We start from the raw sequence: 10,138 nt of genomic DNA on the forward strand, positions 1-10,138 counted from the left end.
AAAAGGCACCTTAGCGAGGCCTCGGAATCGCTCAAACATGAACCGAGAAATGAACATTGAATCCCATCTACTATTATTACCTAGTAGTGTTGATGTTATCTAAAGTATTTCTATACGTTTTTATTAGTGTATGAATTGTGTCGACCAGGGATCAGAAAGTGAGACAGTATTGGGTAGGCGGTAATCGAAAGCACAAGAAATACATAAAAGGGAGCTATACAGCAGGTGAATAAAACACGGATTGTGACAGTCTACTGTTAATAGCCTATAACAAGGCAGATTAAAATATAACAAACGATACGGATTCTTAAAATCAAATATAATTTCAACGTGCAGGAGACCAGACTGACTTTTATGCATCCTCTCGGGTGTAGATGCATGTTACTTAGACTAACAACGTTTGCATTCTAGGATATTAATAACACTCTCCACAGCAGGAATTATTGAGTGATATTACAGGGAATGTAGAGTAAAAGACTGACCCCGACGTGATTTGAACACACAACCTTCTGATCTGGAGTCAGACGCGCTACCGTTGCGCCACGAGGTCCTTAAACTTCAGTTAACACAGGACGTCAAGGAAAAATATTGGGAACTATGGTGATGTTTTGCTAGTGACCATTTAGGTTAATGAATGGGCAACTGAAGCATTGACGTGATGAAGAAGTTAAACAGAATGCTAAAGAGATAGTGACAGTGAGCATGACACAGAACACATGGCATGACGTGAATACCAAGTTAAACTTAAAGCAGAAATTACAGAAAGAAAGAAAAAAAAACGGATACTGCACATGTGTTTGGTCTTTCCTATATCTTTAATATGATATCTCAGTAGTTTAAATTTGATACAGAAATTATTCTGGAATCCCATGAAATGGAAAATACAGTGAATATAAAACTATATTTGCTGTATTTATAACAAATATATTCCGCTTATACACTCACCTAAAGGATTATTAGGAACACCATACTAATACTGTGTTTTACCCCCTTTCGCCTTCAGAACTGCCTTAATTCTACGTGGCATTGATTCAACAAGGTGCTGAAAGCATTCTTTAGAAATGTTGGCCCATATTGATAGGATAGCATCTTGCAGTTGATCGAGATTTGTGGGATGCACATCCAGGGCACGAAGCTCCCGTTCCACCACATCCCAAAGATGCTCAATTGGGTCGAGATCTGGTGACTGTGGGGGCCAGTTTAGTACAGTGAACTCATTGTCATGTTCAAGAAACCAATTTGAAATGATTCGACCTTTGTGACATGGTGCATTATCCTGCTGGAAGTAGCCATCAGAGGATGGGTACATGGTGGTCATAAAGGGATGGACATGGTCAGAAACAATGCTCAGGTAGGCCGTGGCATTTAAACGATGCCCAATTGGCACTAAGGGGCCTAAAGTGTGCCAAGAAAACATCCCCCACACCATTACACCACCACCACCAGCCTGCACAGTGGTAACAAGGCATGATGGATCCATGTTCTCATTCTGTTTACGCCAAATTCTGACTCTACCATCTGAATGTCTCAACAGAAATCGAGACTCATCAGACCAGGCAACATTTTTCCAGTCTTCAACTGTCCAATTTTGGTGAGCTTGTGCAAATTGTAGCCTCTTTTTCCTATCTGTAGTGGAGATGAGTGGTACCCGGTGGGGTCTTCTGCTGTTGTAGCCCATCCGCCTCAAGGTTGTACGTGTTGTGGCTTCACAAATGCCTTGCTGCATACCTCGGTTGTAACGAGTGTTTATTTCAGTCAAAGTTGCTCTTCTATCAGCTTGAATCAGTCGGCCCATTCTCCTCTGACCTCTAGCATCAACAAGGCATTTTCGCCCACAGGACTGCTGCATACTGGATGTTTTTCCCTTTTCACACCATTTTTTGTAAACCCTAGAAATGGTTGTGCGTGAAAATCCCAGTAACTGAGCAGATTGTGAAATACTCAGACCGGCCCGTCTGGCACCAACAACCATGCCACGCTCAAAATTGCTTAAATCACCTTTCTTTCCCATTCAGACATCCAGTTTGGAGTTCAGGAGATTGTCTTGACCAGGACCACACCCCTAAATGCATTGAAGCAACTGCCATGTGATTGGTTGGTTAGATAATTGCATTAATGAGAAATTGAACAGGTGTATCTAATAATCCTTTAGGTGAGTGTATTTGCCTTTACTAATATTGTATTTTATTTTACAATAGGTTTAATATAATAAGGTCCAAATAATAAATGTACATATTTGCACATGCTTGCTTTTGGTGAACAGGTAGAATTGGCCATTGTCTGAAAAAACATGCACTCACCTAGTTATTCACAGTTTAAACAGCGCCAGTGAATATTGGGTTTTAATGTTACAAGAGTGACGATGAAGTTATTGCGTTTAGTTGCTTTAAATAACTACAGTGGTTTGTGGATAACAGGAATATGTGCACATACAGAAAAGTTAAAAGTAACGCTGGGTAAGTACATAATCAAATCAAGTTTCACGAAAGATGATATGCTTCAGATACAACTTAATAGTAAAAATGCATTATGGTAAAGAGTTAATAGCTTTGTTGATAACCTCAACGTATGCTAATCAGTCTCTGTTTCGTGTTTATTATCATAATAATTGTAATTATTATTAGTAGTAGTAGTATTCTACAATAAAACTTGCATAAGTTCGAATTGTGCCGATATGTTTTCTGTACAAGGAAAAGTATATATATTATTAAGTTACACAAGCATTGTAAAGAAACCAACAACATATAGGCACCTGGGTGTGTTCTTCCTACTTGGATAAGTAGGTTAGCCGGCTAAGTTTCAGGATAACTTGGCATTAACTCGGGATTTTCCATTCTCCGTAGCGAGTTTAAAGTTCAGCCAGCTATGTTTCCAGAGCAGCATGTCCAGCATCTCAAACCTGCTCCCTGTCAGGTTAACTTGAAGTTAGATGGCTAACAATCTCACTGTATTTCATCTGCCCAGTTAAATGACAGCTGACTGTGTCCCCCAACAATGACGGCGCCGTTCCTAACAGATCCAGTAGTGATCCAGACCCAGTAGCTTTTCTGCGAGGAATAATTCATAGAGATTATAGATTTAAATTATACAGATTATTTATTTGAGCGTTACAGGTTCGGTCGGAAAGGAATGATTTACGTAGCCGATTAATTAGGACCGCACATCAGTCATTCCGCCCTGGGCCGGCCCTGACCAATTTGATGCCCTAGGCAAGATTTTAGCTGGTCCCCTTGCATCGCAGCCAATTCCACCACCGATCATTGTGTTCATACACTTACACAGAAACTGCATAGCTTCATGTCTTAGATTTTCTTTATTTTTGAAACAAGAAAAAAACACACAAAATAAAAACAGTATGCAAGAAACAAGTGACAAAACGAATTATGAATACAATATAAATAAGTATTGCACGAAAAAACTATATTACCGACACCATAGTGCAAGATGCATAATGTAGCAGTGTTCTACAGCCTTACCGCCTTGCCTTTCTTGCAGCAAACAAGTGACATAAAACGAATTATAAATAAGTGGATGTTTCCTGCAGCACACTTGAAAGAAAAGGTATATTTCTCAGAATTATGTTATAGGTAATGGAGGTTGATGAAAGAGTTAAATAGCTGATCGATCAAAAGGTGTGATCGTTGTGGGGCATCGGTAAGAATGCACAATTCTCATTCATTCCAAACAGTGTCCCTTTACTGCATCACTAGCAATGGGCGTTAGCCTATTTTGGTATTTGTTTTGTGTGTTTTTTATTGCTTTTTGTTTTGTTTTATTAATTCACTTTAAACCTCTTATATTATCACATTATTCCCATTAAAATCACGTTTGTTTACTTTGAATGTCCCGCCCCACTTCACGGAAATGCACGAGTTTTATTTACGATTGATTGATTTAAATATACACATGGCTAATCACGCATTCATGAGAGTACCCGCTTATTCGCCAGGTTCTACGAAATTCAATAATTGACCATGAGGAGCACCTGTTAGGCTGGAGATAAAATGCTCCCGGGGTGGAGCTGGGGGGGACGGGATTGCAGAGCAACGGGAACGAAACGTGGAGCCAAAGGCGAACGAAGGACTTGATGGACAAGTAACGGAAAGGGCTAAGAGACCCAGAGGAGAGCTGAGGCGACCTCTGCAACGCTAGCGAGAGTATCCAGAGAAGGGATAGCGTACAGGCTTTTTGAACTACAGTAGTGTTTCAAAGGATAACAACAAACAACCTGTTTTTTTTTTTTTTTACTCGGCCATTGTTTTCTTGGACTGTACATGGACATTGTAATTTCTTTGTATTGCCAAACCCGGACCAAAGCAGAAGCTGAATTTTTGTCGGAGCCCCTCATTACTTTGTACTAGGACACGTGGACTATTGCCTGCCCCATTCCAGCTCCTGGTGCTGCCGGAGGAGACCAACAGAACCCTCCACGAATGCATTTTTTAGTTTGAACTTTTGTCTTTTTAACATAAAGAGGAAGTCTGATGGATTTTATATTAGAGATTTGTAATCCAGTTAATTGTATACCTGTCTTGTGTGGTCTGTGGTGTGCTCCTGGCTTGAGATTCCCCAATTTAAATAACCTAAATCGAAGGGAGAATTGAGGTAGTAAATGCAAAATGGGCATATTTGGGCAATCGACAACCTCCCAATGGGTCCTAGCGGCTGTAGACAACCGCTAGGTGGTGTAGTCGTGCTTCCATAAGTTTTACCCCCCAGTGGTACTGTATAACTTCCACTCTGTGACACATCCTAGATTTTAATAGCGACAAGATGTGAAGTCATAGTGAAGAGCTTGGGAAGGTGCGGTCACGCCTGCTTCATCAATGACGGGAGCTTTGGGGAGACGGGAGGCAGTCACATTACCTTCCTGAGAGCAGTAACTGCCGAACCAACACACATTACTTGTGTGTGCCAAATACTTCTGTTTTATTAGTACCTAATTTTTCAGCACCAGTATTTAACTTTTCAGATTGTTGGAAAAAAACTGTACAGGTATTCCCTGCTAACACACAACATTGCCAATAACATTGTAGCAATATAATTTATATTGCTACAGCATTGAGGCAATGTGCTAGCAGGGTTGTTGTACTTTGGAATCGGTTCATGCTTCACGATTGGTTAATTGCCTATTTTTTTTTTTGCCTTCATAAACAATTCGTGTATCGACTTTGCTCCCTTTTTCTTGGGATTGTGCGTCTTGTAGGCAGTCCATAGGTTGTCCCTATATTAATTTATTCATGAAATTCCAACCGAAATAGCGACAGTTCTACAGCTATTTCAAACCAGAAGTTTGAATCGCTCCTGATTTCAGGAAAAGGTGTAAATAAAGAACTGTCTCGTTCTGTCCGTCCCTCCCCTCCTCAGCCTTGGATCTCTTCTGTTCTCTGCTCAACCAGTCTGCGCACCACTGAGCACAAGTGGAAGAGATCCAAACTCCCAGCTACCCTCGCACTCTACCACTCTCTACTGCCCACATTCCCCTCCTCGCTCACCTCAGTCTTACTTCCAGTCATTCTTTGAATCCACTGTCCACAACCCCCGCAAGCTTTACTCCACCTTCTCTCTCTTCTCCCCCCTCCTCCCTCATCTCATCTCACCTCATCATTTTGCCTCATTCTTCTACAAGATCACAGACATCCACAAGCTCTTCAACAGTCTCCTCTCCACTCCCACCCTGCCCAAGTCTCCCACCGATCAAGCTTCCATTTCTTCATTCTCTCCTCTCTCAGACTCTGAACTTTCCTCTCTCCTCCTAGGTCACAAACCCATAATATGTCCCCTGGACCCTCTCTCTACTCGCCTCCTGCAAGCGTCTGCTCCATTTCAACTCCCCTTCTTCTCCTCCCTCCTCAACTCCTCACTCCTCTCTGGCTGTTTCCCCTCTTGCATTTAAACAAGCTGCGGTCATCCCACTCCTCAAGAAACCTACCCTTGACCCCACCTCTCCTCAGAGGCACCTGTCTCTGCCCTGTCGCCCTACTCCCCTTCCTCTCAAAGACCCTCGAGCGTGCGGTCCACTGTCAGCTCTCTGCATTCCTTTCCCATCTCTCACTTCTTGATCCTCTGCAATCCGCCTTCCAAACACCGCTCACACCACTGAGACTGCTGTCCTGGCAGTCACTGACTCCCTCAACTGTGCTCGGGCAGCCTCCCTCTCCTCAATCCTCATCCTCCTTGGTCTCTCCGCAACATTTGACACCGTCGATCACTCCATCCTCCTCTCCTGCCTCGCTGACCTTGGAATCTCTGGGACTGCTCTCACTTGTTTCTCCTCCTACCTCAACGACCGGACCTATCAAGTGGCGAGCTTCCTCATCCACCCCTCAACCTCTCCTCACAGGCATAACCCCCGGGTTTAGCTATCCTCCCGATGGGTCACACTTCGGTAACTACCTTTTTTACTTTCATGGGGCCCTGAAATCCTCGCTGCGCCCCTGGTCATGAAAGCTGTAATGTCTGTTATCAAAATACATTACTGGCTTTCGGCTTACACACGTCATTTCAACCCACTTGCTCAAGCAGACCGAGTAAACGTTTACTCGAGGTATACGGTCACACAGAAGGAGCATCCCAAGAACACCAGTAAATGGCGTAGAAATTTTGAAAACACGCACAATTTTCCACGATCTAAGCCCACAGTTTACGTGCAAATTCTAATGTCTGAGATGATGGTATCCATGTAACATTCCGGAAATGGACGCATTTTAAAAGTGCAAGGTAACGGTCTGGTCCATTTATTGTGGGTTTCAAGGTAAAGTACATTGCTGATGGACGTTTCATGGTTAATGCGGATCAGTGGTTTCCTTTATCATTATGCTCTCTAAATTGTTGTGGGTCTGTTGTACACTGTTCAGTTTTGTACATCGTGTTTTAATCCTAACTTGATAAAACACTTCGATTCATGGCTTTGTAGCCCCACCAGTGACGTAAAAAACCACTCGGTAAGATCATTAAAACAAAGTATTAAACAAGGCGCAATGCACAAGACAGTCCTTTGCCCTGTGCAGGGCTGCGGGTAAACAACTCGTCTCTAGTGCAATAAACTAAGACCATGTAAACCCGAGAGGGAGAGGGGCATTTAATCTGTGACTCGAGCATATTGTCTCCAGTGAGGTCAATACACGCGTCAGGGATATGTATGCTAAATGTAATGTAAATATGATGGATATAATGTATATTGTGGTGGAGTTTATAAAGATAATGTCAGGGGAACTTTAGTGATGTTCTGTGTTTTCTAAATTCCAAGCAGTGGGACTTTAAGTCATAACTTTGTGAGGAATTTACATGTCTTTATAAATTATATATCATTATAAAGTAATAATCCAGCTCACTTTGCTAGCTAGCCTACTGCCAGTTGCCATCCAAATGATGATAATGATCAGCTAGTAGTTAAGTACTGCAGTAGTTTGCCAGTTGTCAGCTAATGATTTTTGATAGTATTGTATTATTTAAATTCAGTTTTTTGTGCACTACAGTATTTTCAATATTGAGTATTTTTGGTGTGGATGTTATTTTACCTAAACAGTTTATTAGTTATTGCTCTGATTTCAATATGCATAGTGCACTATTTACATTTGTATTGATTATTACATCAATTTCTTCAACAAGTACAGTGTATGTTAAAGTGCAATACATGTTCTGTGATGTGCATTATTTAAATGTTTGTGTTTATTTTAGTTTTAACTAAACATTCTCTATACGCCATAAACATGGGCACCACTAAAATGTTTTTCATCGAGAGGGGGGATGGTTCTGGGGCTACTATCAAATCTCGCATATGGCCCCCAAATGGCTAGGGCCGGCTCTGGACATCACACATTACATAGGATGGGACTGACGTTGGATGCGACTTTTCGTGACTTAAATCAAGTAACAAGTTACTAGTACACACATAGCCTCTAAGTGTACTGAGTAATGATACTCTCTCTTTCGTTCATTCGTTCCTTAGTATAATTACCTTTAGTAGTAGTAGTACTGGCCACTACTCGGAAGGTAGCGATGCGCACCAGCTTTCTCATAGTTTTGTGTTTTAGATAATGGTTCAATACGGACTCAATCCCCTTTCATGGACATGGCAGGGAACTTGCAGTTAGAACTAAGGAGTCTAATAAGACTTGGTGGTACGCAGAACTGAAGTGCCAAGTGACAGGCTATCACTTTCATTGCACACCGCATTGTCTTCTCGCAGGGAGCGAATTGGGGAAATGTTGGATTTACGGCATCATGTAGAAAGACTGAATGGTTTAGTTACAGAAAAAGATAAAAAAGATAGTGACCTTTCTTACTAGCTGAACTAACCTGCATAAAATTAAGAAGATACAGACATTTTCATGCAATTATTTCAAGTTACAGTCTGCTGCTCAGACACAGTTTGGCGCACAGATGCAACTATCATCAACTCAATTATAAACATATATCTAGAGAGACAGAGAGACAGACATGGACTACATATCGTGCACATTGTATGAAATCATGCTGGTATATGTAGGCTTGTAGATGATTGTTAAGAGGCCTATTTGGAAACATACGAAATGAGATATTACCATAATGAAGTCATGATACATGAAGGAAATGTTTTTCATGTTGGCAAAAGTACCCTGTCAAAATGAAAATGAATGAGAGAAGACTAAAACAAAGGGCTCGTCCGGGATTTGAACCCTTTGAATCATACCCCTAGACCAACGAGCCACATAGCACAGGTTTCTGTGAAAACTAGTTAACATCGGTGCCACGTAGAGAGTTGTGCGCTCCTCTATTTGAACACTTTCTCCTTCAAACATTGCATGAGTGTCTGACTGCCGCCATCTAGCGGTGCTGACTGACCGATGGCTCGGGTATCTTGGATGTTGTTAAATGACATAACTGTCCGCCCAAGACACTGATGACCAAGGGTCATAGTTTTCCCTTGTAATAATAACAACAATAGTAATTGGAGTGAATGGAAGTGGCATTTCTATTTCTCCTTACTTTAGCCGTCATCGTCGCCAACATTGTTGTTGGTGAGCATGGAGAGGAGTGTATTAGCTTTTAAAGTATATTCAAGCAATGAACACGTCAAATAAATGTAATACCGAATACTTTTGCACGCAAGTGCACATGTATGTTACAGCGCTTCTGGGAGCACGGCCCACGTCAAGCAAGAGGGCGCAGTAAAGGTCTGCGAGTCAAGTGTGATGTGGGTATCCTGCAGCAGGCAGAGGAACCTTTGTTTTTCTACAGACGAAGCTGGTGCTGTGGGATACTAGTGTAAGGCCATTTATTCGTCATCTGTTCATGCGCAACGGTTCACCAGAAGTGTGTTAGTGAAAACAGCGGTAAGTGCAGGCTTAGTAGGGTCGCAATAGCTTGAATGGTGTCGAACTCCCCCGAAGCATCACAAGTGTGATGGCGGAAGCCTAGAAAGAAAACGTTGCGTTGGCCGGGAATCGAACCCGGGTCAACTGCTTGGAAGGCAGCTATGCTCACCACTATACCACCAACGCCCGGAAAGTCTCTCATTCCATGACTTTTGATGCATTTCAGATCATTCATCTGACTAGATACATGCGAATAATCACAGCCTACAGTGTAAAGCTTCTGATTGAGTGTGCTAAGTAACTTGCTAAATTCACTAACAAACAGTCGCTGCTCTTACTACAAAACAGGTGCAAGATATATCATTCTTAGCTAAACAAACCACGTAAACAATCAATGTAACTCTTAACTAAACTAGGAAACGCGAGAGAAAAAGGCGATACTTAGCTGCGGCGACTTGAGCGACTTCTCAGCTGGCTTGCCCGAGTGTCCAGATGCATATGTGGAAATACTTCTATACAAACCATGAACATAGATTCTCGATAGATGAATACTGTTTATTTAAAGGTCAGTTTTTATTTAGCGCATAGTTTATTGAATTTACCCCCCGAGGTGGAACACGGACAAACAAAAATCAAACCTGCTCAGTGTCAGGTTAACTTGAAGTTAGATGGCTAAATAAATTATACAGATTATTTATTTGAGCGTTACAGGTTCGGTCGGAAAGGAATGATTTACGTAGCCGATTAATTAGGACCGCACATCAGTAGATAGTAGGGTTTTTTGGGCGCGGCCTATTTTGTTATGACGTATGCCCTAAGCTTATTAATATTCCTACGTC

At 41.8% G+C, this 10,138-nt stretch overlaps 2 non-coding genes across 2 annotated transcripts; both read right to left on the reverse strand.

Annotated features, from left to right (window-relative positions):
- Window positions 1–478: 478 nt before the first annotated feature.
- trnaw-cca (transfer RNA tryptophan (anticodon CCA)) lies at window positions 479–550 on the reverse strand. The gene has a single exon. It is a non-coding gene; the product is annotated as a tRNA-Trp (tRNA).
- An 8,863-nt stretch (window positions 551–9,413) lies between these two features.
- Window positions 9,414–9,485, reverse strand: trnag-ucc (transfer RNA glycine (anticodon UCC)). Its single transcript has one exon. It is a non-coding gene; the product is annotated as a tRNA-Gly (tRNA).
- Window positions 9,486–10,138: the final 653 nt, after the last annotated feature.

The sequence above is a fragment of the Amia ocellicauda genome, chromosome 19 (genome assembly GCF_036373705.1).
Source record: "Amia ocellicauda isolate fAmiCal2 chromosome 19, fAmiCal2.hap1, whole genome shotgun sequence".
Classification (NCBI taxonomy): domain Eukaryota; kingdom Metazoa; phylum Chordata; class Actinopteri; order Amiiformes; family Amiidae; genus Amia; species Amia ocellicauda.